Consider the following 16,236-nt stretch of genomic DNA (forward strand, 5'->3'; position numbering starts at 1 on the left):
ACTCCCAGTACCTAATTACATTATTCAGTGCTCTCTAGGGAAAGAGAACTAAGAGGAGATATTTGTAATAGTATGAAATTTTATAAAATTGCCTCGTATATCTCTGATGATGCACAAGTCCAAATTCTGCAGGGCAGACTGCAAACCAGGGGCTCTGATGAAGGTTCTGGATGAGTTCCCAGGAGATGCTGACTGTGTCTGAAGTAGGAATTCTCTCTCTGAATGCTGAAATGACTTACCCTTTTATAGAATTCAATTTATGGAATGAGGCATCACTCAATGCTGATGGCAATCTCCTTAATTGATTGTAGATGTAATCAGCTATCTGTGCAATCAACCCACTGACTGTTAAAGTTCATGAAATGCCCTTGTATTACAATTAGCCCAGTGCTTTCTTGACCAAACAACTGGGCATCATTACATGGCTGAATTGGCACATTAGCCTAATCATCACATTGATACCTTCAAATCTTATTTAAAAAATGGGAAGAGAACAAACGATGCTCTCTTGTTTTGATGCTTAGTCCATCACCACTGGGACTCTTGCCCCAACTTAACTATGGAAGAGTCCTTAGACACCAGAAAACCTCCAACGTATGGCCATAATACTTAATGTATTACTGATATTGATGTACTCCATTGTATGGCCATAATACTTAATGTACTAGTGATATTAATTTACTGTCTATGTGTACCCCTGTTACTTCACCTCCAAGCTTTAATGGGAATTGTTGCTATTAGGGAAAATTTAAAGGGTTATGTGACAGACTGTGAACCTATTTAGCTATGTTTTCACTGACTTATGGGCTGTGTCTATAACTGCCCATTTATTCAGGCCACTGTCAAGTCTCTGGTGGGCATGTAAAACAAACCTTTCTGTGTGGATAAGACATGTTGATAAAAATAAATTCTACTCTTAATCTATTCATTACCCATGTGGATGCTCATCATAAAGTCCCCTATGCTGACAAGGGGGGAACAAAACACACTACAGCTCATGGTTCTCAGCTAAATGTAGAAACTAGATTGTCCTCTGACCCAGATCAAAGAAATGTCTAATCTAATGCCATCTATTAACATAGGAGGGTATTTCCATGGGATTCAGACCTCATCCCCACCTGGGCTAGGATGCACAGATTGTCACTGTCATCAAAAGATGCCAGAGCATCTTGCAAAACTATCCCACTTTAACAATATATGTTAAGGGTAAAAATAATACCCTGCAACAGATTTCAAAGCCATCAGGTCAAGACATCCTGATAGGACATCATACTGGGCATTTCCTCCCTTCCAGAGTATCTTAACTGCAATTGGCACTTTCTCCAACCTTGATTTAGCCATTCCCTTGAGTTCTACTGACTTGAGCCATCATATCCATGTCTTACAAGATCACATTTGTTTCCTGTGTGGGATTCCTGAACATATTATGTCAGGATAATGGTCCTGGATTTCTGACCCAAGCTAAAATTGGTGGCTCAATTGTGGGACATCTGATTAACCATACATGCTCCATATCACCCTCCAGCCACAGAGGTAATCACACATTTTAATGAACAATTAAAGGACAAGCTTAAGTGACTGCTGGATGGGGACAAGTTGACCCCAGTCCAGATTACACATCTCCAGTGATCAGCCAGGGGTCACAGTGCAGCATTTCAGTGAAAGCCCACTTCCTATCTGCAACATATATTTGAGCATGATGTTTGTCCCCTTCTTTCAATTATACACCCTTCTTTATAGTTATTGAAAATTAGATCTCCATGGGGGTCCTGCAAGTGCATCCATTCCATCTAATACCTCACACCAAAACTGAAATAGATGAGATATTAAGATAAATATTAAACTGAAAAGAATGAGAAGTTAGGAAAACCTATTATAGAGTGATCTTTAAATTTCGTGGTTCTGTGCTGAACTATTCTTAAACATGATTTGACATTCTGGTTAAATTATATAGAAATGCTTTCCTATTAAAAGTTTTCTGTTCCTTTTGCATAAAATATACTGGACAAAAGATCTAAATGAGAATAAAGAATGATATGTATATAAGTATGTGTTTGTACATCAATTCAGATTTTGTATTACATGAACATATATTTCATAAAGCCATCCTGTAAAAATTATAACAAATCAGGGTCAGTGATTGCTTAGATTAAAGTCTAATTTCTAAACAATGATGCCATGCTACTTTTTTCCTTCCAGATGTATATTGATAGAGAATACTGGGACAGATTCTTCAGATGCAGGAACAATCCAAATGTTTATCAAACTTTTGAAATATGAGTACATTCTACAAACTCATTCCCAGAATATGAAAACAGCAAGAACATTCAACTTTTCAGAGAGGGCTATTCCAAGTTATAACAAGCCTTTAAAAATACCAAAAGCTGGCGACAGACTTGGCCCAGTGGTTAGGGCATCAGTCTACCACATTGGAGGTCCAAGGTTCAAACCCTGGGCCTCCTTGACCATGTGGAGCTGGCCCATGTGCAGTGCTGATGCACGCAAGGAGTGGAATGCCACGTAGGGGACCCCCATGCACAAGGAGTGCACCCATAAGGAGAGCCACCCAGCGTGAAAGAAAGTGCAGCCTACCCAGAAATGGTGCTGTACACACGGAGAGCTGACACAACAAGATGACGCAACAAAAAGAAACACAGATTCCTGTGCTGCTCACAACAACAGAAGTGGACAAAGAAGATGCAGCAAATAGACACAGAGAACAGACAACAGGGGTGGGGAGGGGAAGGGGAGAGAAATAAATAAATAAATCTTAAAAAAAAAAATACCAAGAGCCATTTTCTTATGCATGAATAAAATTGCAGTATGAAATATCTCAGGCCTTCAGATCATGTCCGCTCAAATAACTGAATATGAGCATTTGTTATTTCGGTTGATCGGATGGCAAATGATGCTCAAGGAAATAATAGCATTCAAAAGGACTCCCTTTAGTGGTACCAAAGCCTATGGGGATTCTTAAACATTAATCAATCAGGATCTCTTTTGGATTAAAAAGGAAGTTCAGAATTCAAGGAAACTATTTTCAAATCTAAGTACACACACATAGTATCAATTTCATCTATCACTATGCCTTATTCTTCCATTACGAATCTCAGAATTGTGACATATTCTGTGTATATAAAATTTTAAATACAATTCTTTTAAAAATGCAAACACAATCAAATATGATAGACTGCTATTATGTATACATCCCATATTACTGAAATAAAATAATTAGACTTTCAGCACAAATAAGACTTCATCAAGGTCAAGCAAGTTAACCAAACTCACATTAACACACTGGGTCTTTGAGATCTCACCCAGCACCTCTATCTTTTTTTCCAACCTTCTTTTTTTATAGTTTTGAATGCTTCTTTTTGTATATAATAATCTTAATAGGAAAATATTCACCTGCAAATGTAATGTAGAAATATTTTTTCACAGCTATCGACTGTAGCACTTTTTTCTGTAGATAATAGTGGAGAACAATATATGCATGACACTATTAATTCCAGAGTCTAAGAAAAATATCCCAAGAACCTGTTGCCACAGCCATGCCATCACCAGGTCCACCTAAACAACAGACATAGTTGTCATGACCAGCAAGGAGGACAAGTGCACAATGTCCTTTTAGGGTGTCCTGTACATTACAATTAAAGTCATCATAACCAGCTAACAGCAGGCACCCAGTTTTTTAGAAGACTGCAGGAGTGATTCCACAGATGATATTGTCATGAGATGACAATAATAACTCTTGGCCTTCGTGAAAGTAAAAAAAAAAACCTGCAAATTTCATCATCAGAGTCAGTGGCAAAGGCATATCCATTTGGGAAAAAACTAACAGCACTAATATCAACACATGTTATGGGAAAGACTATTTACACATTCCATTGAGAATATTCCACAGTTTGGAAGAGGCATGACAAGCACCATAAATGAAAGTCCTCATGTCAGGACTTTGAGAAAGACACATCACATCTCCAGGATGCACAGTGAGTGTGGTGATCTGCTGGGTAGTTTGTTGTTGTTGTTGCTTTTAAAGAAACTTTAGATTACATAATGTGACGTAAAAAATATAGGGGATTCCTATATGCTCCACTCCCTCCCCCCCTACACTTTCCCACATTAGCAACATCCTTCATTAATGTGGCACACTTGTTACAACTGAGGAAAACATGTTGAAGCTTTGACACTAACTATGGATTATAGCTTGCATTATAGTTTATACTCTGCACTGCATAAGTTTGTAAGTTATGACAAAATATATAATGCTGGCCTATATCCATCACTGCAATGTCATGAAAGACAATTCCAATGTCCCTAAAGTACCCCCATATTACACCTATTCTTCCCTGTCCCATCCCTCAAAACCTCTGGTGGCCACTGTCTTTATTACAATGATAAGAGTTCTTCCATTGCTAGAATAATAATAACTCTATAGTAGAATAATGTAAATCTAATATAGTCCATTGTTCATTCCCAATCTTGAAGATTTGGGGGATGGTGATGACCACTCTGCCTTTAATTGAGGAGGGGCTTAGATCCCCTGGGGCAGATGGATGGAATTCTCTTGCTTGCATTTTCAGACACTCTTTGTTCCTTGGGATGGGCATCATCCATCATCAGTACCTTGTTAGTTGTTTTGGGTGAGTCCCCAAACTGGAGAGTAGGTGATGCAACTCTGCTGAGATTCAGGGCCCAACTGGCACATGCACTGACCAAATATTTAAGTCTTTTGGGCATATACCTATCAAATATTATACTAACTATTAGCTCAAATAGAATGGATGGAAGAGCCATGTGTAGGGAAAATTTTTTTCTCTATTTTTTTAAAATGTTACATTCAAAAAATATAAGAGGTCCCCAACCCCCTAACCCCCTCCTCCCACATCAACAACCTCTTTCATCATCATGTCACATTCATTGCATTTGGTGAATACACTTTGGAGCACTGCTGCACCACATGGATAATGGTTTACATTGTAGTTTACACTCTCCCCCAGTCCAACCAATGGGCCATGGCAAGACATACAGTGTCTAGCATCTGTCCCTGCAGTACCACCCAGAAAAACTCCAAGTCCTGAAAATGCCCCCACATCATATCTCTTCTTCTCTCTCCCTACCCTCAGCAGCTACCATGGCCACTTTCTCCACATCAATGCTACAATTTCTCCCATTACTAATCACAATAGTTCCACAGTAGAATATCAGTAAGTTCACTCTAATCCATACTCTGTTCCTCCATCCTGTGGACCCTGGGATGATCATGTCCACTCCACCTCTATATCAAGAAAAGGTTTAGATTCCACATGGATGATGGATGCAATTCTCCTACTTGGAGTTGTAGGCACTCTTGGTTCCCTGATGTGGTGGTTGAACTTTTAAACCTCCCTGTTAGCTGGCCAGGGTAAGTTCAATAAACCAGAGGGTTGGAGTTGAGAGTCTGCTCAGCCTCAGGGCCTGGCTGTCACAGATAGTCCAGAGATTCATGTCTCCTGAGTATACACCAACCCCAGCACCAACCACAGGTACAGTAAAAGTAACAGAAGAGGCATGTGTAGAAAGGTCACATCTGAGTCCAACTCCATCACACTCAGGAACCCAAACTCCAAAGAGTGCCAGCTGACATGGCCCTGAACTCCAGAGCCATCTGCCATGACCACAGAACTTGTGGGTCTTTGTAGCCTTCAGGATAACCAGAACCTGCAGTTGTATCTTTGGCTGTCTCTGGGTCCCTGCTGAGACATGAGTAAGTCTGACCCCTCTGATGACCTCCTGACTCTTTTTTGGAGACTCATAGCCATATAAACTCATTTGTCCTTTCGATTTCCCCCTTTTATTCAAGGTCAAAAAGGCAGTTTTTAACACTTGATTTTACAAGCAGGCTGAGATGTTCTGCTGGGTCTGAGTTGACCCTTTTTCTAGTTACATCATTAGCTCGTGATTGGTAGTAATCTCTCAGTGCCAGGGAGGCTCATCCCTGGAAGTCCTGTCCCACACTGGGGGGAGGCAATGCATTTACATGTTGAGTTTGGCTTAGAGAGTATCCACATTTGAGCAACCTCAGGCTCTCAGGAGGTAACTCTTAGGCACCCTAAAATTCTAGGCCTAGTTCTTATTTCAGGTGCACAGGCTCACAAGCAGTCATTAGTATCAAGGGCTCATTGTTGGACCACCCTTCTTTACTGCTCTTAGCCATTTCACTTGGGGGATTGTTGCTGTTCCATTGGGTAATGTGATAGAGCTCCCCTGGTTGGAACTCAGCATTTCCTCAGTTGTTGTTTTTAACTGTAACCACTATGAAAATATCCAAACATTTTTATGTACCCTGTATACATGCCCTGGAGAACTCTCTCCCAACCACATGCCCCCATCAGTAATACCTCACACCAGTGTTCCTCCCCTGCCATGGTTGAACCTCTCTGTGGTCCAAAACTTCTTCAAAACTGAAGCCTAATAAATAGCTAGGTTCCATTAATAGTAAAATGGAATATAGTGATGGGTTTAAAGGTTAGATATAGAATACATACTAATTTAGAAAAATTAAATAAAGTAAAAATAAATTGGGGTATCAAAAATGAAAAAATGAAAAAGCTTTGTTTTTGACATTTTCCCTTTATCACTGCAATAGATGTTGCCCTGTATGTACAATGGCGAGGCAATTTCTTTCATTTCTTCCTCAGTGTCAATATCCTTTTGTTTTTTTTCCTAATTATTAGTTTTGTCTTCAAAAATTTTTAGATCATAGTAGTTCACATATATAATATAGGGTACTCCCACATATCCAACATCAAACACTTTGTTCCTTCCCCAGCAATGATATTTTTACATGTTCATATTATATTTGCTGCAACTGATGTACAGATATTGAAACATAGCTTTCAACCAAGGATCCATTTTGGTTTATATTATGGTTTATATTTTAGACTATACAATTTTCTAAATTTTTAGTTATCTTATGTTTTACATTATGGTTTACATTTTAGCCTATAGACTTTTATACACTTTTGGTGTAATTTAACATGTCCTATATCCATCATTGCATGATCCTGTGGAATACTTCCATTGCCCCACAGTTACCCTGATTCCATCTATTCAATACCTCTCTCCCCCTCCCCACAGCATCCACAGTGACCATCAATCTTCATTACTTGAAGGACCATGTTTGCAGATAAGTGCAACAATGTTGAGAGCTTGACATACTCGACTGCCCTAACCCATTGGGAGCCACCAATTCTCTCAAGAGACACAATTCCCTCTGTTTGAGAACATCAGTCCTCCCTGGAATGTGGGTTTACTTTCATATTCATTTTATGGGTCCCCACCTAATGATATAACACACTATGACAAAATGAGCACTCACACACACCCTAGAACCTGCCCTGTGTCAGATATCCACCCTTAATCCCCTTAAACAGGTAAACTTCCTTATTATACTTTCAAACACATACGGGACAATCTCCTATGCCCAAATGTTCCCCACCCTCCCCCCAATTTCTTGAGCCATCTGACCCATTCTCCCTTACCTAGTCCCCCTCAAGCCCTCAAAGTTCCACCCAAAGGTATCTCTATGCCCCCATTTTATCCCTTCCCTGTACAAATACTTACCTCCAGCTTATCATAAATTTCACCCATGTAGGTGTCAGCTTGCAAACCTCCTCTCCCCCCAACTTGCTTTAAGCCTACCATCCAGTCTCTAGCTCTGTGAGACAGCTTGGTTTACTTATTTCACATCAGAGACATCATGTAGTATTTGTCCTTAAGTGCCTGGCTTGCTTCACTCAACATGATGTTCTCAAGATTCATCCATGTTACCACATGGGTTGGTAATGTATTCCTTCTTATAGCTGAGTAGTATTCCATTGTATGCATATACTACATTTTATTTATCCATTCATCTGTTGATGGGCATTTGGGTTGGTTCCAACTTTTGGCAATAGTGAATAATGCTGCTATGAACATTGGTGTGCATGTATCTGTGTCCTTGTTTTCAGATCTACTGGATATATACCCAGCAGTGGAATTGCTGGGTCATATGGCAAATCTATAGCTAGTTTTTTGAGAAACTGCCAAACTGTCCTCCAGAATGGCTGGATCCTTCTGCATTCCCACCAACAGTGGATGAGTGTTCCCATTCCTCCTCATCCTCTCCAGTACTTGTAGTCTTCAGATTTTTTGATAGCTGCCAGTCTCATGGGAGTAAAATGATTTTGATTTCATTTTCCTAAAAGCTAGTGATTTGGAGCATTTTTTCATGTGCTTTTTAGCCATTTGTATTTCTTCTCTGGAGAAGTGTCTGTTTAAGTGTCTTGCCCATTTTTAAAATGGGTTGTTTGTCTTTTTATTTTCAAGATATAGGAGTTCTTTATATATGCAGGATATGTTTTCTATCAGATATATGGTTACCAAATATTTTCTCCCATTAGGTAGGCTCTTTTTTAACTTTCTTGACACACTCTTTGAGCTGCAAAAGGCTTTAATTTGAAGAAGCCCCATTATCTATTTGTGCTTTTGCTGCTTGTACTTCGGTGTGAAGTTCATTAAGACATTTCCTATTACAAGGTCCTGTAGAGGTTTCCCTACATTGCTTTCTAAGGTCTTTATGGTCTTGGCTCTTATATTTACATCTTTTATCCATCTTGAGTTGATTTTTGTATAAGGTGTGAGTTGGTAATCTTCTTTCATTCTTTCACATATGGATATTCAGTTGTCCAGGCACAATTTTTGAAGAGGTCATTCTCTCCCAGTTGAGTGGGTTTGGTGGCCTTGTCAAATATCATATGACAGTATATATGAGGATCTATATCAGAACTTTCAATTTGGTTCCATCAGTCAGTGTGCCTATCCTTGTGCAAATGCCATGCCGTTTTCACTACAGTAGCTTTGTAGTATGTTTTGAAGTCAGGTAGTGTGATTCCTCCAATCTCATTTTTCTTTTTCAATATATCTCTGGCTATTTGGGGCCTCTTTCCTTTTGAAATAAAATTCATAATTAGTTTTTCTAGTTCATTAAAGAATGCTGTGTTGATTTTTATTGGGATTGCATTGAATCTGTAGATCAGTTTTGGTAGGATAGACATCTTAATAATATTTAGTCTTCCTATCCATGAACAGGGAATATTCTTCCATTTATTTAGGTCTTCTTTGATTTCCTTAAACAGTGTTGTGTAGGTTTCTGTGTATAAGTCTTTTACATCTTTAGTTAAATTTATTCCTAGGTATTTGATTTTTTAATTTACTATTGTAAACGGTATTTGTTTCTTGATTTCCTCCTGAGATTACTCGTTATTGATGTACAGAAATGCTGCTGATTTTTGCACATTGATCTTATAACCTATGACTTTACTGAACTCATTTATAAGTTCTAGATGCTTTGTTGTAGACTTCTCAGGGTTTTCTATGTATAGGATCATATTATCTGCAAACAGTGAAATTTTGACTTCTTCCTTTCCAATCTGGATGACTTTTGTGTCTGGTTCTTGCCTTAGTGCTCAAGTAACTACTTCTAACACAATGTTAAATTGAAGGGGTGATAGTGGGCATCCTTGTCTTGTTCCTGATCTTAGAGGGAAAGACTTAGGATTTCACCATTGTAAATGATCTTAGCTGTGGGTTTTCCATATATACCCTTGTTCACATTCAGAAAGTTTCCTTCTATTCCTATCTTTTGCAGGGTTTTTATTAAGAAAGGGTGCTGTATTTTGTCAAATGATTTTTCCACATCTATAGATTTGATATGATTTTTTCCTTCAATCTGTTTATGTGGTGTATTACATTAATTGATTTTCTTATGTGGAACCATCCTTGCATACCAGGAATGAATCCCACTTGGTCATGGTGTGTAATTCATTTAATGTGTTGTTGAATACGTTTAGCAAGTATTTTGTTGAGGATTTTTGCATCTAGGTTCTTTGGAGAGATTGGTCTGTAATTTTCCTTTCTTGTGGTGTCTTTGTTTGGCTTTGGTATTACAGTAATGCTGGCATCATAGAATAAGTTAGTCAATGTTCCTTCTGTTTTGATTTTCTGGAAAAGTTTAAGCTAGATTGGTGTTAGTTCTTTCCAGAAAGTTTGGTAGAAATAATCTGTGAAGCCATCTGGCCCAGGGCTCTTCCTAGTTGGGAGGTTTTTAATAATGGATCCTATCTCTCTACTTGTGATTGGTTTGTTGAGATTGTCAATTTCTTCTTTGTCAATGTAGGTTGCTTATGTATTTCTAGGAATTTGTCCATTTCCTCTAAATTCTCCTTCTTTTTGGAATATAATTTTTCAAAGTATCCTCTTATAGTCTCTATTTCTTTGGGGTCAGTGGTCATATCTCCTTTCTCACTTCTTATTTTGTGTATTTGCATCTTCTCTCTTTTTTCATTGTTAGTCTAACTAAGGGTTTGTCAATTTTATTGATCTCAAAAAATGAGCTCTTGGTTTTGTTTATTTTTTCAAGCATTTTCTTATTTTCTATTTCATTCAGTTCTGCTCTGATCTTTGTTCTTTCTTTCTTTCTTCTTACTTTGGGTTTAGTTTTTTGTTTTTTTTACTAATTCTTCCCAGTGTGCAGTTAGTTCTTCAATTTTAGCTTTTTTCTTTTTTGATGTATGAATTTATGGTTATAAATTTCCCTCACAGTACTGCTTTTGCCATATACCATAAGTTTTGATATGTTGTGTTATCATTTTCATTCATTTTAAGGTAGTTATTGAATTTTTTTTGAGATTTCCCCCTTGACCCACTGTTTTTCTAAGGGTGTGTTATTTAACTTCCATATCTTGTTGCCAAATCAGCTCTCTATCCCTTGCAAATTTCCAGATTCATTCCACTGTGGTCAGGGAAATTATTTTGTATGATTTTGATCATTCTGAATTCATTGAAACTTTCTCTGTGGTTTAGCATGTGGTCTATCTTGGAGAATGATCCATGTGTACTTAAGAAGAATGTATATCCTACTGTATTTGGGTGTAATGTTTTGTATATGTCTATTAGGTACAGTTCCTCTAATATATTATTCAAAGTCTTTGTTTGTTTATTGATTTTTTTTTGAGATATTCTGTCCAAAGTTGATAGTGGTGTATTAAAGTCCCTCACTATAATTGTAGAGGCATTTATTCCTTCACTTAGTTTTTCCAGTGTTTGCCTCACATACTTGGAGGCATCCTTCTTGGGAGCATAAATGTTTATGATTGTTCTTTCTTCTTCAAGGATTATCCCTTTCACTAATATGTAGTCTTCCTCTTTGTCTCTCACAATTGTTTTGCATTTAAAGTCTATTTTGTCTGTTGTTAATTCAACTACTCCTGCCCTTTTTTGGTTATTATTTGCCTGTAAGATTGTTTTCCAGCCATTCAATTTCAATTCCCTTGAATCCCCGGGTCTAGGATGTGTTTCCAGTAGACAACATATAGATGGGTCATATTTCCTTATCCAATCTTCCAATCTGAGTCTCTTGACAGGTGGGTTTAAATCATTGACATTGCATGTTATTACTTTCAAGGAATTACTTATATTGGCCATATTTTTTGGATTTGTGATGTTTTGTTTGACTTTTTTCCTTTTTAGTTGTTTTACACTCTCCTCGCACTCTGTACCTCCTGTTTTTTTCTTCCTTCCTACAGAACTCCCTGTAGTATTTCTTAAAGGGCAGGATTTTTGTTGGCATACTCTCTTAGTTTCTGTTTATCTATGAATATTTTGAACTCTCCAACATTTTTGAATGCTAGTTTAGCTGGATAGAGTATTCTTTATTAGAAATTTTTTTCTCTTAGTCACTTGACTATGCCATACCACTGCCTTCTTGCTGCCATGGTTTCAGATGAGAAATCAGCACTTAATCATATGGAGCCTCTTTTGTATGTGATTGTCCTCTTTTCTCTTGCTTCTTTTAATATTTTCTCTTTGTCTTGAGCATTTGATAATTTGACAAGTATATGTCTTGGGGTAAGCCTGTTGGGATTTATGTTATTTGGGGTGGGTCGTGCTTCCTGGACATGTACATCCATCTCCCTCAATAGGCTTGGTAAGTTTTCAGCCATTATTTCCCCCAACACCCTTTCTGTTCCCTTTCCCCTCTCTTCTCCTTCTGGATGCCTATAATGTGTATGTTTGTGCATTTTGCATTGTCATTCCAGTCCCTAAATCCCTGCTGGATTTTTTCTATCTTTTCATCTATTAATTCTCTATCTGTTTAATTTCAGATGTACTCTCTTTCATATCATTAATTCTTTCCTTTGCCTCTTCAAATCTGCTGTTATTTGCTGAGAGTGTATTTTTCATTTCTTGGTTTGTTCTGTTCATCCCCATCATATCCATTATCTTTTTGTACATGATTGCAATTTCTTCTGTATTCTCTCTAAGTGTTTCTTCATATTCTTAATGTCTTCCTTCACTTCATTAACCTGGTCCCTAGTATATGTTTTGGGAGCTTTAATTACTTGTTTGAGATTCTGCTCTTCTTCCTTGTTTTTATTTTGTTCATTGGATTGGGCCATGTTTTCCTGATTATTGATTTGGTTTGTAGTGCTTTTGTTTGTTTGTTTGTTTGCTGTCTGGTCATCATTTTATCTTGGTGGGTTTATTCAGTTGATTAGTTTCTTTTTCTAATCTTGGGGTTTAATTAGTTGTTGTTTTGTGTGCATGTTAAATCTTCTCTTTGTCACTTTGTTCTTATTCTATTTCCTTGTTGTTGGCTAAGTTCACTTGCAGGAAAATATTAGGGCAAGAGAAAGGAAAAGGAGTAAGACAAGAAAAAGAATAATAGTAGTATTGATAGTAAATTTTAACAGAAGAACCATGTGAGATCTGGAGAATGGATATTAGACTCATATAAACTGTGTAGAGTTACAACAGTAAGAAAAGTGGAGTACCTATAATGAGACAGTAAACTGAATATAGGGAGGAATACTGTATGAATTAAAAAGCCAGTGTAGTCAGAAGAGAGGGAAAGAGAAAAGAAAGGACAATAATATAAAGAGTGAATAAAAGATGGAAAAGTGTAGAAAGGTATTAGGAATAAAAAGTCAGAAATATTGGGAGCCAAACAAAGCATGGTGGAATGTAAGAGAAACAAAAATTGATGGAGGATAGAAAGAAGTAGAGGAGCGGGGATAACATTGGTAGCCAAATCAGTAAACACAGAAAAGAAGAAATTGAAGACGAGGAAACACAGCAAATGTAAGTGCTCCCTGCAGCATATAATATAAAAAGTATAAAGAAGTAAAGAATGAAAGAAAACAAAGGAGGGGGAAAAGGGGTGGGAAGTGAGCAAGAAAAAGAAAAGAAGAAGAAGGAGGAGGAGGAGGAGGAGGAAGAGGAGGAAAAGGAGAAGGAGAAGGAGAAAGGGCCATGGGGGGATAAAAAGGAAGGAAAAATGAGAAAACAAACAACCAAAAAAGACCAGACAATGTTTCAAGCAAAGTATCCTCTTTGCAGTTAAATAAAATGCTGAGGAGTCTGACCTTCCCCGTTTTGCCCTTTCTCACTTCCCCCTCTCTCAGGGCACCAGGAAAGCTGTGTGAGGGGTCCAGTAGGAGATTCAAGTGGGTCCTTGGTGAACCAATTCACCAGAGAAAACAATGACTCTTAATTTCCAAAGAGAGAGCACCCACACCTCCAGGAACACCAAACATGCTATTAGAAGCTTGGAAAATACATCCTACAGTCCCTCTCCCTTAGGTGTGCTACAGGAGGGCTAGCTGATTTTCTGACTCCACCTTCTTCCAGAGTAAGTTTCCTATCCCAGGACATTTAGGGATATTTGTCTTTCTTAGTAGATTCACCTCTCCTTTCTTCCCAGGCTCTACCCAAGCCAGCAGGTATGCTTCTCCAAGCTCAAAAAAAAGGGGGGGGGGGGTGACAAGAAAATTGCACCCACACTCACTTGGCCCCTATGCACCTCCCACCAAGTCCCTCCCACTCACAGAGTCAGTCCAAAACCAGAGGGCTAGGGTAATCTGTATGTCAGGAAATGCTGGATTCAGGAGAGGGAAGTCTGGGATATTGCAGACTCAGGGTATGTGGGTCTGTGGAACGTGGGCTACAGGGTCTTGGGGGTCATGAACCTGGGCACCATGTTGCTGGGGAACACAGGGCTTGGGAACACTGCCACACTACTGACAGTTCAGTGAATGCTGCGGCTGCCAGCCCTAGAGGGAAGGGTCCCACCTCCCCACAACTTCCGACCTCAGCGCTAGAAACCCACAATTCTAATTTTAGCAAGCACTACCTTTGTTGCGGTCTCTCCAAATCGATGTCCAAACACCTCCTGCCTTGCAAGCTCCCAAAACTGCCCACTCCGGCATGATTCCAACCCTACTCAGCAGGTCCTTTGTGGGAGAAATTTTAAAGTGCACTCACTCAGATGCCATCTTGCACCCGGAGAGCGGGAAACTTTTTGATGTTCCCTAAAGAACATGTTGTCTCATCTGAACTTGAAGCAATTTGGCTATCATTGAAAAATGTCAGCAGGGCAATAGCTTGTGTGATTTGGGAACTCTCAGCTCATTCTCACACTTCCTTCTCTGGTTTTTAAGTTGTAATAACAGTAGACATTGCCCAATTCTCCACAAACAACATAATTACCAGAAGGTGCATAAATATAGATCATCACCCAGAATGATCTCAATGGAATAGTATGCATCTTATTTTTTGCGCATGTACCCCAAATAATTAATTTTCCTTCTTAAACATCACTAACTCAATCACATCCCCAATGCATAGCATAAATTTTAGCTAGGTGATCCCTAAGTGTATGTTGTAATCACATTTGTACTGAGCCACAGAGCCCATATTTGATGTGCTATGAATAAGTGTTGTATCATTACATGCTTTCCTATCCTCCTGGATCTGATTTCACAGTGGTTCTGCCTTCTGCCTCAACTGTTCAAGTTCATTCATTTTTTCAATTTGTTTACTTGAGGAACTAACAAGTGAAAAGAACTGAAGAGAGTTCTAACCTGCATCTACCAGGTTCTGACTGGGTCTGCTTGGGCTCACTATCCCCATACAAGCAGAACTAATATGCTGAAAGCAGCACATGGCCAATAAAAGCACAGCTGAGACACACTGAGACTGTGCAGCCAGATAGTAAACTCTTATATAAGTTTTGATTACTAAATGGGACACATTAATAAGAACAACAACAACAAGCCAGCACCTGGGGAGGTGCATAGGATGTGGGAACACATGCTGCCTTTATGAGTTGCTTTGTGTGTTTTGTGTATAATTAACTGCTGATCTACTACCACACCTGATAGAACTCACTATGAAACCAAGGATTTGTCCTCAGCTCCTGCAATATCCAAGTAGAAGTTCTCCAGAATACCTTAGGTGGTCATTCTAAACCAAGGACTAAACTAAATGATTGGCCCTATACTAGGAACCCTAATGCAGAATTCTGGGCAATGGGAAGTCATACTGGAAGTCTAAAAAGCTTAAATACTTCATTAACATAGGTTCTTACTGAGGTGCCATAATACTGTAAAATCTGTTTCTAGGGAATCAAGTGTGTCCTCTGAGATTGCACTTCTTATAGGTGTACTCCACCATGACACTGTCTCAGCCCTGGAAGGCGCTCAGGTAAACTTCTACTCACAGGTCAGAGTTGTCCTGTCCATAAATTAGTGTTCCATGTCAGTTCATATGAGAACTTCAGAAAGAAGGTTCCTGGCTCTCTAAATCAGAACCAATATATTATGACATCTTTACCTAGCCTGGCTATGTTTGAAGATCTTGTCTTCATTTAGTCCTCCTGGTAGACCTGATAAATGCGCTTAGAGTTATTTTGGTCATGGTTTGGTTTGCTGTTGCCTCAGGCTAAATACCTGTTTATTTACACAACACCTCAAAGAACAACCCATTTGGATCAATGTTTTTGTTGTCTATGTTTCTCACTCAGGTCCTAAAATAACAAGACATGGAGTTGAGGAGTCTTAGACCTGATAAAGAACCTGTGTCTTGTTTTTCAATTCTGACCAGAGGCAACTACCAAGGCTTTACTGGCAGGCCACATAGAGGGACATATTCCCTCCCATACAGACCTGGCACACAGCCAAGTCTGTGCTCTGAAAGGGGTTACAGTCAGAACTCAGGCCCCTTTGCCTTGTCATGTGCTTGTGTATTTATGCCTCTCTCTTAGGGGTTCAAAATCAAAGCCTTCCAAATTGGGTACCACAGCTGAGACCTCAATATCTGGGAGAAAAGAGGAGAAGACCTTGAGGACTTCACTTTTTCTACTCCTCAGTACACTAC

The 16,236-nt window shown here is 38.8% G+C and overlaps 1 long non-coding RNA gene and 2 pseudogenes across 1 annotated transcript in view; 1 reads left to right on the forward strand and 2 right to left on the reverse strand.

Moving 5' to 3' along the window:
* LOC131274934 (uncharacterized) overlaps nucleotides 1–16,236 on the forward strand; it is a 681,981-nt gene that overhangs the window by 535,093 nt on the left and 130,652 nt on the right. The gene's annotated exons all lie outside the window — the stretch shown is intronic.
* Nucleotides 3,503–7,632, reverse strand: LOC101424792 (guanine nucleotide-binding protein subunit beta-4 pseudogene; annotated as a pseudogene).
* Nucleotides 14,344–14,883, reverse strand: LOC139436133 (guanine nucleotide-binding protein subunit beta-4 pseudogene; annotated as a pseudogene).

This window comes from Dasypus novemcinctus, chromosome 21, assembly GCF_030445035.2.
Source record: "Dasypus novemcinctus isolate mDasNov1 chromosome 21, mDasNov1.1.hap2, whole genome shotgun sequence".
Lineage (NCBI taxonomy): Eukaryota > Metazoa > Chordata > Mammalia > Cingulata > Dasypodidae > Dasypus > Dasypus novemcinctus.